The sequence below is a fragment of the Trichechus manatus genome, unplaced genomic scaffold (assembly GCF_000243295.1).
Source record: "Trichechus manatus latirostris isolate Lorelei unplaced genomic scaffold, TriManLat1.0 scaffold00115, whole genome shotgun sequence".
NCBI classification, from domain to species: Eukaryota; Metazoa; Chordata; class Mammalia; order Sirenia; family Trichechidae; genus Trichechus; species Trichechus manatus.
The window spans coordinates 2,435,130-2,445,950 of NW_004444051.1; positions in this window are offsets into that span (position 1 = coordinate 2,435,130).

Below are 10,821 nucleotides of genomic sequence, written 5' to 3' on the forward strand. Positions count from 1 at the left end.
CTTTGTGGTGGATTTTACTTTAAAGTCTATTTTGTCAGAGATTAATATTGCCACTCCTGCTGTTTTTGAGTGTTGTTTGCTTGATATATTTTTTTCCATTCTTTGAGTTTTACTTTGTTTGTGTCTTTAAGTCTAAGGTGTGTCTCTTGTAGGCAGCATATAGATGGATCGTGATTTTTTATCCAATCTGCCACTGTCTGTCTCTCTATGGGTGCATTTAGTCCATTTACATTCAGCATAATTATTGATAGGTATGAGTTTAGTGCTGTCATTTGGATGTCTTTTTTTGTGTGTTATTCACAGTTTCTTTATTCCATTTAATTTTCTGTGCTGAGTCATTTTTCTTTATTTTCATCTTTTTTCATTGCTGTTGATTTTGTGTTTGCTGAGGCTTTATATTTTTCTTGTTTTTTATTTTGACGTGTAGTATTGTTAGTTTGCTTTGTGGTTAGGTTATCTTAATATTTACCCCTATTTTTCTAAGTTTATACCAGTCTTTTATTTCTTTCTATCACCTTGACTTCCTCTCCATATGAAAAATCTATGTCTACAAAAAAATTACTTGTTCTTATCAAATTATGAGCATTTTTGTTTTTATTCTACCATGCAGAAGTTTACTGTATCTTTTGAGTAAATATAGCCATGTTTTATATAATTAAAATGTGTTTGCATGGTTTATTGTTTTTGTATGATGCTTTGTTGCTAATAGTTCATGTATCTTAATACTTTGCATGATGTTTTTCACAAACAGGATAGAAACTTTTTGATTTAAACCGTGTGGAAATTCAGCACATTAGAAGTTATTTCTATCTGACATGGATATTAAACTTCATTATGTAAAGTAGTTTTTTTATAGCTTCATTTGCATATTGTATAGTTGATGAAAATTTTGTGTATATTTCAAATAAATGATTGTGTTTTGTTTCATGAAACATTATTACAGAAACACAGGTCCAGAATTTTTGTTACCACAAATAAATGTATCTTTAAAAGTAGAGATGAGATTACACACATTATACACATTTGGTATAAATATAAAATCTACATTTTTACAGGCGTATTAAGAGAGATTGACTAAAATTCTGCTTCACTTTGTGGGATATTCACTGCTTTGATTCTACTGAATTGAAATAGTTTTGTTTTTCCCTCCATGTTTGAGAAACAAAACAGTTAAGCAAAAGCATTTTGTCTTCTTTCTACTATGTGTGATTCGGGTACCATGACTAAGGAGAGTACATTAATGTACCTCTTGAACACAAGAATGCTAGGGTTCAATCTCTATAGACTACATGGTTGTCCTTAGAAACTTCCCATAGCAAACAGTGACTGTAATTTCTACAAGTATTGTGAAATTGCTAGCCTATATTTATTATAAAATACTTATGAAATTAAACATACAGGTTTCCTGAAGGTTTATAAGTGATTTTTCTTCCTCCTAATGGGACCTTAATCCACCACATCATTGTAAAGGTCTCTCAAATGCCCTCACAGTTAAACTCAATTTCCCATTGAAAAGACACATGAGCAGTGTTCGGCACTTCTCTCCATTGGTTTAATAAATTCTTTGGGTTGGTAATAATAAAAGTGATTTTGAAAATGCAAAATAAATAAACCAACAAAAACCCTACAGTAAGTTCAAAACTAGATGAGGCAACTCCACTTGTTCTTAGGTGCGGTCGAGTCAGTTCCCACTCATAGTGATCCTATGCACAACAGAATGAAACACTGCTCGGTCCTGCAGCATCCTCACAATCATTGTTACACTTGAGTCCATCTTGTTGAGGGTCTTCCTCTTTTTGGCTGACCCTCTACCAAGCATGATGTCCTTCTCCAAGGACTGATCCCTCCTGATAACACGTCCAAAGTATGTGAGACGAAGTCTCGCCATCCTTGCTTCTAAGGAGCATTCTGGCTGTACTACTTCTAAGACAGATTTGTTTGTTCTTCTGGCAGTTCATGGTATATTCAATATTCTTCGTCAACACCATAATTCAAAGACATCAATTCTTCAGTCTTCCTTATTCATCGTCCAGCTTTCACATGCATATGTGGTGATTGAAAACACCATGGTTTGGGTCCGGCGCACCTTAGTCCTCAAGGTGACATCTTTGCTTTTTAACACTTTAAAGAGGTCTCTTGCAGCAGATTTGCCCAATACAATGCGTCGTTTGATTTCTCAACTTGCTGCTTCCATGGGTATTGATTGTGGATCCAAGTAAAATGAAATCCTTGACAACTTCAGTCTATTCTCTGTTTATCAGGATGTTGCTTATTGGTCCAGTTGTGAGGATTTTTGTTTTCTTTAAAGTGTAATCTATACTGAAGGTTGTGGTCTTTGATCTTCATCAATAAGTGCTTCAAGTCCTCTTCACTTTCAGCAAGCAAGCTTATGTCATCTGCAAAACACAGGTTAATGAGTCTTCCTCCAATCCTGATGCTATGTTCTTCATATAGTCCAGCTTCTCAGCTTATTTGCTCAGCATACAGAATGAATAACTATGGTGAAAGGATACAACGCTGACGCACACCTTTCCTGACTTTAAACCAAGCCGTATCCCCTTGTTCTGTTCGAACAACTGCCTCTTGATCTATGTACATGTTCCTCAGGAGCACAATTAAGTGTCCTGGAATTCCCATTCTTCCCAATTTTATCCATAATTTGTTATGATCCACACAGTTGAATGCCTTTGCATAGTCAATAAAACACAGATAAACATCTTTCTGGTATTCCCTGCTTAGTCAGGATCCATCTGACAATCAGCAAGGATATTACTGGTTCCAAGTCATCTTCTGACTCTGGCTTGAATTTTTGGCAGTTCCCTATGTACTGTTGCAATCGCTTTTGAATCATCTTCAGCAAAATTTTACTTGCGTGCAACATTAATGATATTGTTTGATAATTTCTGTATTTGGTTGGATAACCTTTCTTTGGAATAGGCATAAATATGGACCTCTTCCGGTCTGTTGACCAGGTAGCTGTCTTCCAAATATTTTGGCATAGACAAGTGAGCCCTCATAGACTCAATTTCTCATTTAAAAGACAGATGATATAGCAACATCCTGCACTTCTCTCCATTGAGTTAACAAATTTATTGGGTTGGTAATAATAAAAATGATTTTAAAAGTGCAAAATAAACCAACAAAAACCCTACCTTAAGTTCAAAATTAGATTAGGGAACTCTACCTGGTGCCACCGAATTCTCTCTTTTTAGATACAGATATCTGGTTTTAAGAATTGTCTTGGTTCTCCCCTGATTCCCTGGCTGCTAATTCATTGGCTTCTCTTCCTTTTCTTTTCAATCTTCACAGTCTCTCAGAGCAATGACAACAGTTATGTGATAAATCATTTGCCTGAAGAGTCAGCTCCAACTCATGGCAACTACATGTGTGTCAGAATACAGCTGTGTGCCCCAGGATTTTCAGTGCCTGGTTTTTTGGAAGTAGATTGCCAGGCCCTTTCTTCTGAGGTGCTTTTGATGGACTAAAACTTCCAACTTTTCAGTTAGCAGCCAAGTGCATTAACCATCTGCACCACTCGGGGGCTTCTATATCTCCAAGCCAGACCTCTTTCTTTGAGCTCCAGGCCTGTATATGCAACTCTCAATTGGGTATCGCATAGTTACCTCAAACACAAATATTCTATTTTCTTGAAAACCTATTTCTATTTTTATATTGCCCAACCTGGTTAATGATTCTAGTCACTACCCAACCCAGAAACCTGGAGTCATCTTAAATTATTGCCATCCCCTCACTCTCTGTCAAATCAGTCATGAAGTTCTTTTCGTTCCCTTCTTCTTCTCCTCCTCTTCCTCTTTCCTTTTCTTCTTCTTTGCCTATCTGATGCTTGAGAAATGTTAGCTCACTGTATATTAATAGATATTTTCCTGATCTCTATTAAGGCTGAATATCATTCATATGTTTATTGTCCATAAGGGTTTCTCTTCATTGGTTCATATGCTCATCTAATTTTTTCTGCTGGGTTGTGAATTTTGTTACTGCTTTGTAGGTCTTCGTTATATATTCTTCATAACCTTTGCTGAGGATATGCTTTACAAATATCTCTGCCAGCTTATGGTTTATTGTTTTTGCTTTTTAAAAATGATATCAGCCTAGAGAAGTTTTTAACTCTAATGTAGTCAAATATATTAATCTTTTTAATAGTTTGTTTTTGTTCCTGATTTAAAAAATTGGTCTGAACTCTGAAGTTAATTATATTCTATAATTCTTTCTTAAAAATTTTAAGTTTTGTTTTTCATATTTTTTACAAAGAAAGTATGTGTATGTGTGTTGGGGTTCTCGTTGTTAGGTGCCGGCGAGTCAGTTCCAACTCATAGCGACCCTATAGGACAGGGTAGAACCGCCCCACAGGGTTGATGAATTCGAGCTGCCAACTTTTTCGTTAACAGCCATAGCTCTTAACCACTGTGCCACCAGGACTCCATGTTGAGGTTAGGGGTCTAATCATCCATATAGACAACAAATTGTTTTACGGCCATTTATTGCACACTGTCTTTTTATGCCATCTCAGTCATATATTAAGTTCTTATGTATTTAGGGAAATTCCTGGCCCAAGATCCCAATATTGGAGAAGAATCTCTTTTCTTTGCCAGGTCCTAAATGAGATACTAATTCAAAGGCTATTGTCAATAAATTCTCTTCATTTTCTTCTCAAGATAACATTAAATATTTATCATATACTATCCACACTGGTTTCCTAGACTTCATCTAATGAGTGTCCTTTCATAGAAGGGCACCAGAGGCTGTGGCAGTGGAGAAGTGGATCCAAAGAGGGCTGCCTGGGGTCAAGCTCCTTAGACACTACCTGGACACTGACTCTCCACCTGTGTGGTGACTGTTTTTTTTTTCTCTCATATTCAGGATGGTTGACAGTGGTGAGCTACAATAAGAATATGTCTCATTTAAGGTATTAAAAGCAGGTTTCCTCTCTTCTCTAATAAAATCATTAGAGAGTAGCAAGCAAACAAATAATGCTTATGACAATGTGCAGTATAGAAATGGCATGTGATACTTCATCCTTTGTTCCTTCTAATAGTTTATTAAGCTCTTATATTAATAATAACTCCTTATGTTCACAACAAATGTCCATCATCTTGGCCTACAGAGGAGGGTTATGTCCATAGATTCCTTGATCTGATGGCCTGTTTCAGTCCTGTTTTATGATCTCTTTATTTTCCTATGCCAGAATTTCACCTTTGAATTACTGTCGTTTTATAATAAATGATGACTTGTTGGGTAAATCTCCCTTCCTTATACTTAATTGAAAAATATTTTGGCTCTTTACTCTTCCACCTAAATTTATAGGGTCAACTGGTCAGGTTCTGTGAAAAACCTTGTTGAGGTTTTGATTGGAACTGCATAGGTCTTTATAAATTTGGAACATCCATTTAAATATCAGGTCTTTTAAAAAATCCTCTCAAAATGTTGTATAATTTTCATTGTAAGGTCTTGAATGTCTTTTAATACATTTATAGTTCTGTTGATATTTTGAATGGAATGATTTTAAAAATTGTGTATTCCAATCATTTATTAATGGTATCTAAGATGTTGAATTTTGTAAACTGAACTTGTATTTAGCACTTTGCTAAACTCTTTTATTAGAGGTTGTTTGTAGTTTCTGTAGGATTTTTATGAAGAATAATATTATCCAAAAAATATAACTCTTTTATTCCAATCCTTAGAATTATTATTTTTTCTTCTCTTATTGAACTAGCTAGAACCTTAAGGACATGTTGAGTGGAAGCAGCAATAGCAAATATCTTTGTCTTTTCCTGACATTAAGGCAATGCTTCTAGAATTTAACATTAAGTGTGATATTTGCTTAGGTTTTTGATTGTTGTTGTTCTTGTTATCTGTTTGTAGGTTGAGTCGACCCCTGACTCATGGGACCCCAAGCACAACGGAAGTAAATGCTGTAAATTTCCCTTTTATTCCTAGCTTTCTAAGAAGTGTTTTATCTACAACTATGTATGGATGGTGAATTTCATAAAATTTTGCATCCATTAAGATACCCATCATTTCTCCTTCAGTTTTTTTAATGTTGTGAATTACAATCCTTTTTACCTAATGTTAAATCATTCTTGCATTCCTAGCACGAATAGTAATTGATGATATTGGAGCCTTGGTGGCGCTGTGGTTAAGTATTTGGCTGCTAGCCAAAAGCCGACCATTCAAATCCACCAGCTACTCCTTGGAAACCCTATGGGGCAGTTCTACTCTGTCCTATAGGGTCGCTATGAGTTAGAATTGACTCGATGGCAATGAGTTTGATTTTTTTTTTAATATACATTGTTATAGATTGTTAGATTTGAAGTCCCTGTATAGTGCAGATGGTTAACTTGCTTGGCTGCTAAACTAATGGTTGGGGGTTTGAGTCCACCCAGAGGTGCCTCGGAAGAAAGGCCTAGTGATCTACTTCTGAAAACAATCACCCATCAAAAACCCGATGGAGCATAGTTCTACTCTGACACACATGGTGTCACTATGAGTCAGAATTAACTTGACACAACTATTTTTTTTTGTTTTTTAGATTTAATTTGCTAAAAAAAAGCGAACAAAAGAAACCAACAAACCTGTTGCCATCGAGTTGATTCCAACTCATAGCGACCCTATAGTACAGAGTAGAACTGCCCCATAGGGTTTCCAAGAGCAACTGGTAGATTTGAACTGTTAACCTTTTTGATTAGCAGCCGAGCTCTTAACCACTGTGCCACCAGGTCTCCAATTTGCTAATAGGCTTTTTATATCTATGTTTGTAAATGGAATTGATCTATTTTGATTGTTTCTTATCCTCTTTCTGGCTTTAATATCGAGGTTATGTTAGCTTTATAAAATGAGGAGGAAAGGTTTTCCTCCTTTTCTATTCACTGAAAAATTTGTAGATATGTATCATGTCTTCCTTGAAGATCTGAGTATCTGTAAAACTGCCTGGACCTTGCATATTGTATATGTGTATATGTGTTTAAAAATTAATTCCTTTAATTTTTTTATACATAATATATGCATATATATTCAAGTTTTTTATTTATTGAATTAGTTTGACTATTTACATTTACTTCGAAAATTGTTCATTTCTTTTATGTTTTCAAATTTATCTGCCTCAAGTTTTAGGGCTTTTAAAAACTCTTACCTAAATGTAGTCGTGTTTTGACTTTGTTTTTTCTAAAATTGTTTGTATCTGCCTTTTCTCTTTTTTCATCAATATTGCCAGATATTTGTATACTAATCTTTAAAAAATTTTGATTTTGATCTCTGCCCTGTTTCTTTTTCTGTTTCATTATCTCTCTCTGTTCCTGTCTCTAATATTTCCTCCCTTCTGCTTTGTTTTTTTTTTAAATCTCATTAAGTTTAATGCCTTGCTAATTACATTTTTTACTTAATTGATTTCTAATATATGTATTTTGAGGCTATAAATCTACTAGTATCACTTTAGCTATAACCCACACATTTGATATAAATTATTTTTTATTGTCATTTGGCTCTAAATGGTTTTTGTAATTTTCCCTATGATTTCTTCATTGACTCATGAATTATTTCATAGGTGGTAAAGATGTGTATAGGAGATGCTGTTGGTGCCCCATCCAGATCCCATTTTACTTGACCAGTGTACCCATACGACAAAGACTGTGAGTGTTGAATGCTAATGGCTCACAGTTGCCACTTTCTTCAGAGAATTGCCTCAGACAAAAGGAAGCTGCCTTGTCCAGGGGGTTACATTCTTGCAATGATAGCTTGCAGTCAATGACTGACTAACATGGGAGGGAAAAATGGTGACCTCCTTCCCTTATGGTGGGACTGTGTGAGGCAACTTGTACTCCAGAGCACCCTGTGGGATCAGGTTGAAGCTACTTTTCAGCTAAGCCACATCCTTGCTTTGCTTCTCCCCCTGCCCTATCCTGATTCTCTCACTTCCCTTCTCCTAAGAACACTCCCTCAGTAAATATGCATCACTATCTCAGGCTTTGCATCTAGAGACCCAACCTAAGATAAGGGTAACAGAATTAGCATGGGCTTTGGAAATAGATTTTTAGGATAGAATTCTGGGGGTGGATCATTTTCTGATCAGACAGCAACGGGTACCCATCACTGTGTGTAGGAGTTTTGATAGTGTCTGGCACGCTGTAGCAGTGTGAGTGCTAAGATTTTCACCTTTGGTAAACTGGGGCAGCATATAGGTAAAAAGGATGCACTAGCTGGTGTGCTGCGATTTGAGAGAGATGTGGGGAAGTAGTAACTCTAAGGATTATGGGATTAGGTTACTTTTGCTATCATTTATACATCGAAAAGAGAAAATGACAGGCTCAGATCTATTAATCAGCAAGTTAAAGCAAAGCGTGAAAGTAAGAGAGCCTCATTTGCAGTATTTAAAAGGATTCTTTTCTCCTATAATCAAAGGCAGACAGAGCTGAAGACCAAGCCCAGGACTTCATGGCAAGCAAAGCAGAACTTAAAGAAGGTAGAATTCTCAGCCTAGGCAATGGTCTATGGCCATGTCCACTCCTCAGTGGGGAAGGGCTGGGACCCCTAGACCTGGTGTAGGACTATCTGGGTAGATGCACTTGAGAACTTTGAACCTTCTCCACTTTCCCCCGAACCCTCTACATCTGCAGAAATGAGCCACCCCCTCCCCTTGTTGGAAGATAAACCAAACCAAACCCATTGCCATCAAGTTGATTCCGACTCATAACAACCCTATAGGACAGAGAAGAATTGCCCCATAGGGTTTCCAAGGCTGTAACCTGGAGCCCTGGTGGCACAGTGGTTAAGAGCTTGGCTGCTAACCAAAAGGTCGGCACTTCGAATTCACCAGCTGCTCCTGGGAAACCCTACAGGGCAGTTCTACTCTGTCCTATAGGGTCACTATGAGTAGGAATCGACTTGATGGCAATGGGTTTTTACAATCCTTACAAAAGCAGACTGCCACATCTTTCTCCCGTGGAGCCGGAGACAATGTGGAGGCCTCAAATGAAGGCAGATCACTTATAAGACAATGCTTTCCCTTCTGCAAGAACCAGGACAGCATGACTGGGGTGGATCCTGAGGCTGCTGGATCCAGAGGAAAGAATATATAGCTAGATAAGGAGATGCTTAAGATTTTTAAAATTATTATTTCTGCTTCCTAGGGTGCCTATCCTCTACATGTCTGTCAGTTTGTCATACTGTGGGGGTTTGCATGTTGCAGTGATGCTGGAAGCTATGCCACCAGTGTTCAAACACCAGCAGGGTCAGCCATGGTAGACAGATTTCAGCTGAGCTTCCAGACTAAGACAAACTAGGAAGGACCCAGTGGTCTACATCTGAAAAGAATTAGCCAGTGAAAACTATATGAATAGCAGTGGAACATTGTCTAATATAATACTGGAAGAGGAGCCCCTTAGGTTGGAAAGCACTCAAAAGACGACCGGGGAAGAGCTGCCTCCTCAAAGTAGAGTTGACCTTAATGACGTGGATGGAGCCAAGCTTTTGGGACTTTCATTTGCTGATGTGGTGTGACTCAAAATGAGAAAAAACAGCTGCAAACAACCGTTAATAATCAGAATGTGGAATGTATGAAGTCTGAATCTAGGAAAACAACGCATTGCATTGGGCAAATCTGCTGCAAAAGACCTCTTTAAAGATGTCACCTTGAAGACTAAGGTGCACCTCACCCAAGCCATGGTGTTTTCAGTGGCTTCATATGCATGTGAAAGCTGGGCAATGAATAAGGAAGACCTAAGAAGAATTGACACCTTTGAATTACGATGTTGGTGAAGAATATTGAATATACCATAGACTTCCAGAAGAATGAACAAATTTGTCTTGGAAGTACAGCCAGAATGCTTCTTAGAAGCAAGGATGGCTCACATACTTTGGACGTGTTATCAGGAGGGATCAATCCCTGGAGAAGGACATCATGCTTGGTAAAGTAGAGGGTTAGTGAAAAAGAGGAAGACGTTTGTCTTAGTTATCTAGAGCTGCCATAACAGAAATACCACAAGTGGATTGCTTTAACAAACAAAAGTTTGTTCTCTCACAGTCTAGCTAGGCTAGAAGCCCAAATTCAGGGTGCTAGTCCAGGCGAAGGCTTTCTCTCTCTGTTGGCTCTGGGGAAAGGTCCTTGTCATCAGTCTTCCCTGGTCGAGGAGATTCTCAGTGCAGGGACCTCAGGTCCAAAGGACATGCTATTCTCCTGGCTCTTGTTCTTTGGTGGCATGAGGTCCCCCTGTCTCCCTACTCGCTTCTCTCTTTTATATCTCAAAAAAGATTGGCTTAAATTGTAGATTAATGTTGTAGATTGAGTCTACATAACTGCTGCTAATCCTATCTCATTAACATCGTAGAGATAGGATTTACAACACATAGGAAAATCACATCAGATGACAAAATGGTGGACAGTCACACAATACTGGGAATCATGACCTAGCCAAGTTGACAGATATTTTGGGGGGACACAATTCAATCCATGACAACCCTCGACGAGATAGATTGACACAGTGGCTCCAACAATGGGCTCAAGCATAACGATTGTGGGGATGGCACAGGACTGGGAAGTGTTTAGTTCTGTTGTACGTACGGTTGCTATGAGTCAGAAACGTCTCAAGAGCACCTAACAACAACAACAACAGGGTGCCTATTTTCCTATTTGTTGTATCTGCTGACTTTACATCATGAGAGATCCTTTTCTTGTATGGCTTGCACATTTTTATTGTGAGCTCCTCTTTGGATTCTTTAATTTGCATGAGGCCATTATACTCTGGCTTGTAGAAATGTCTCTGGAGCAGTTTCACATTTCTTTTTGCCAAGGCCCTGAAGTTTTCATGGTTC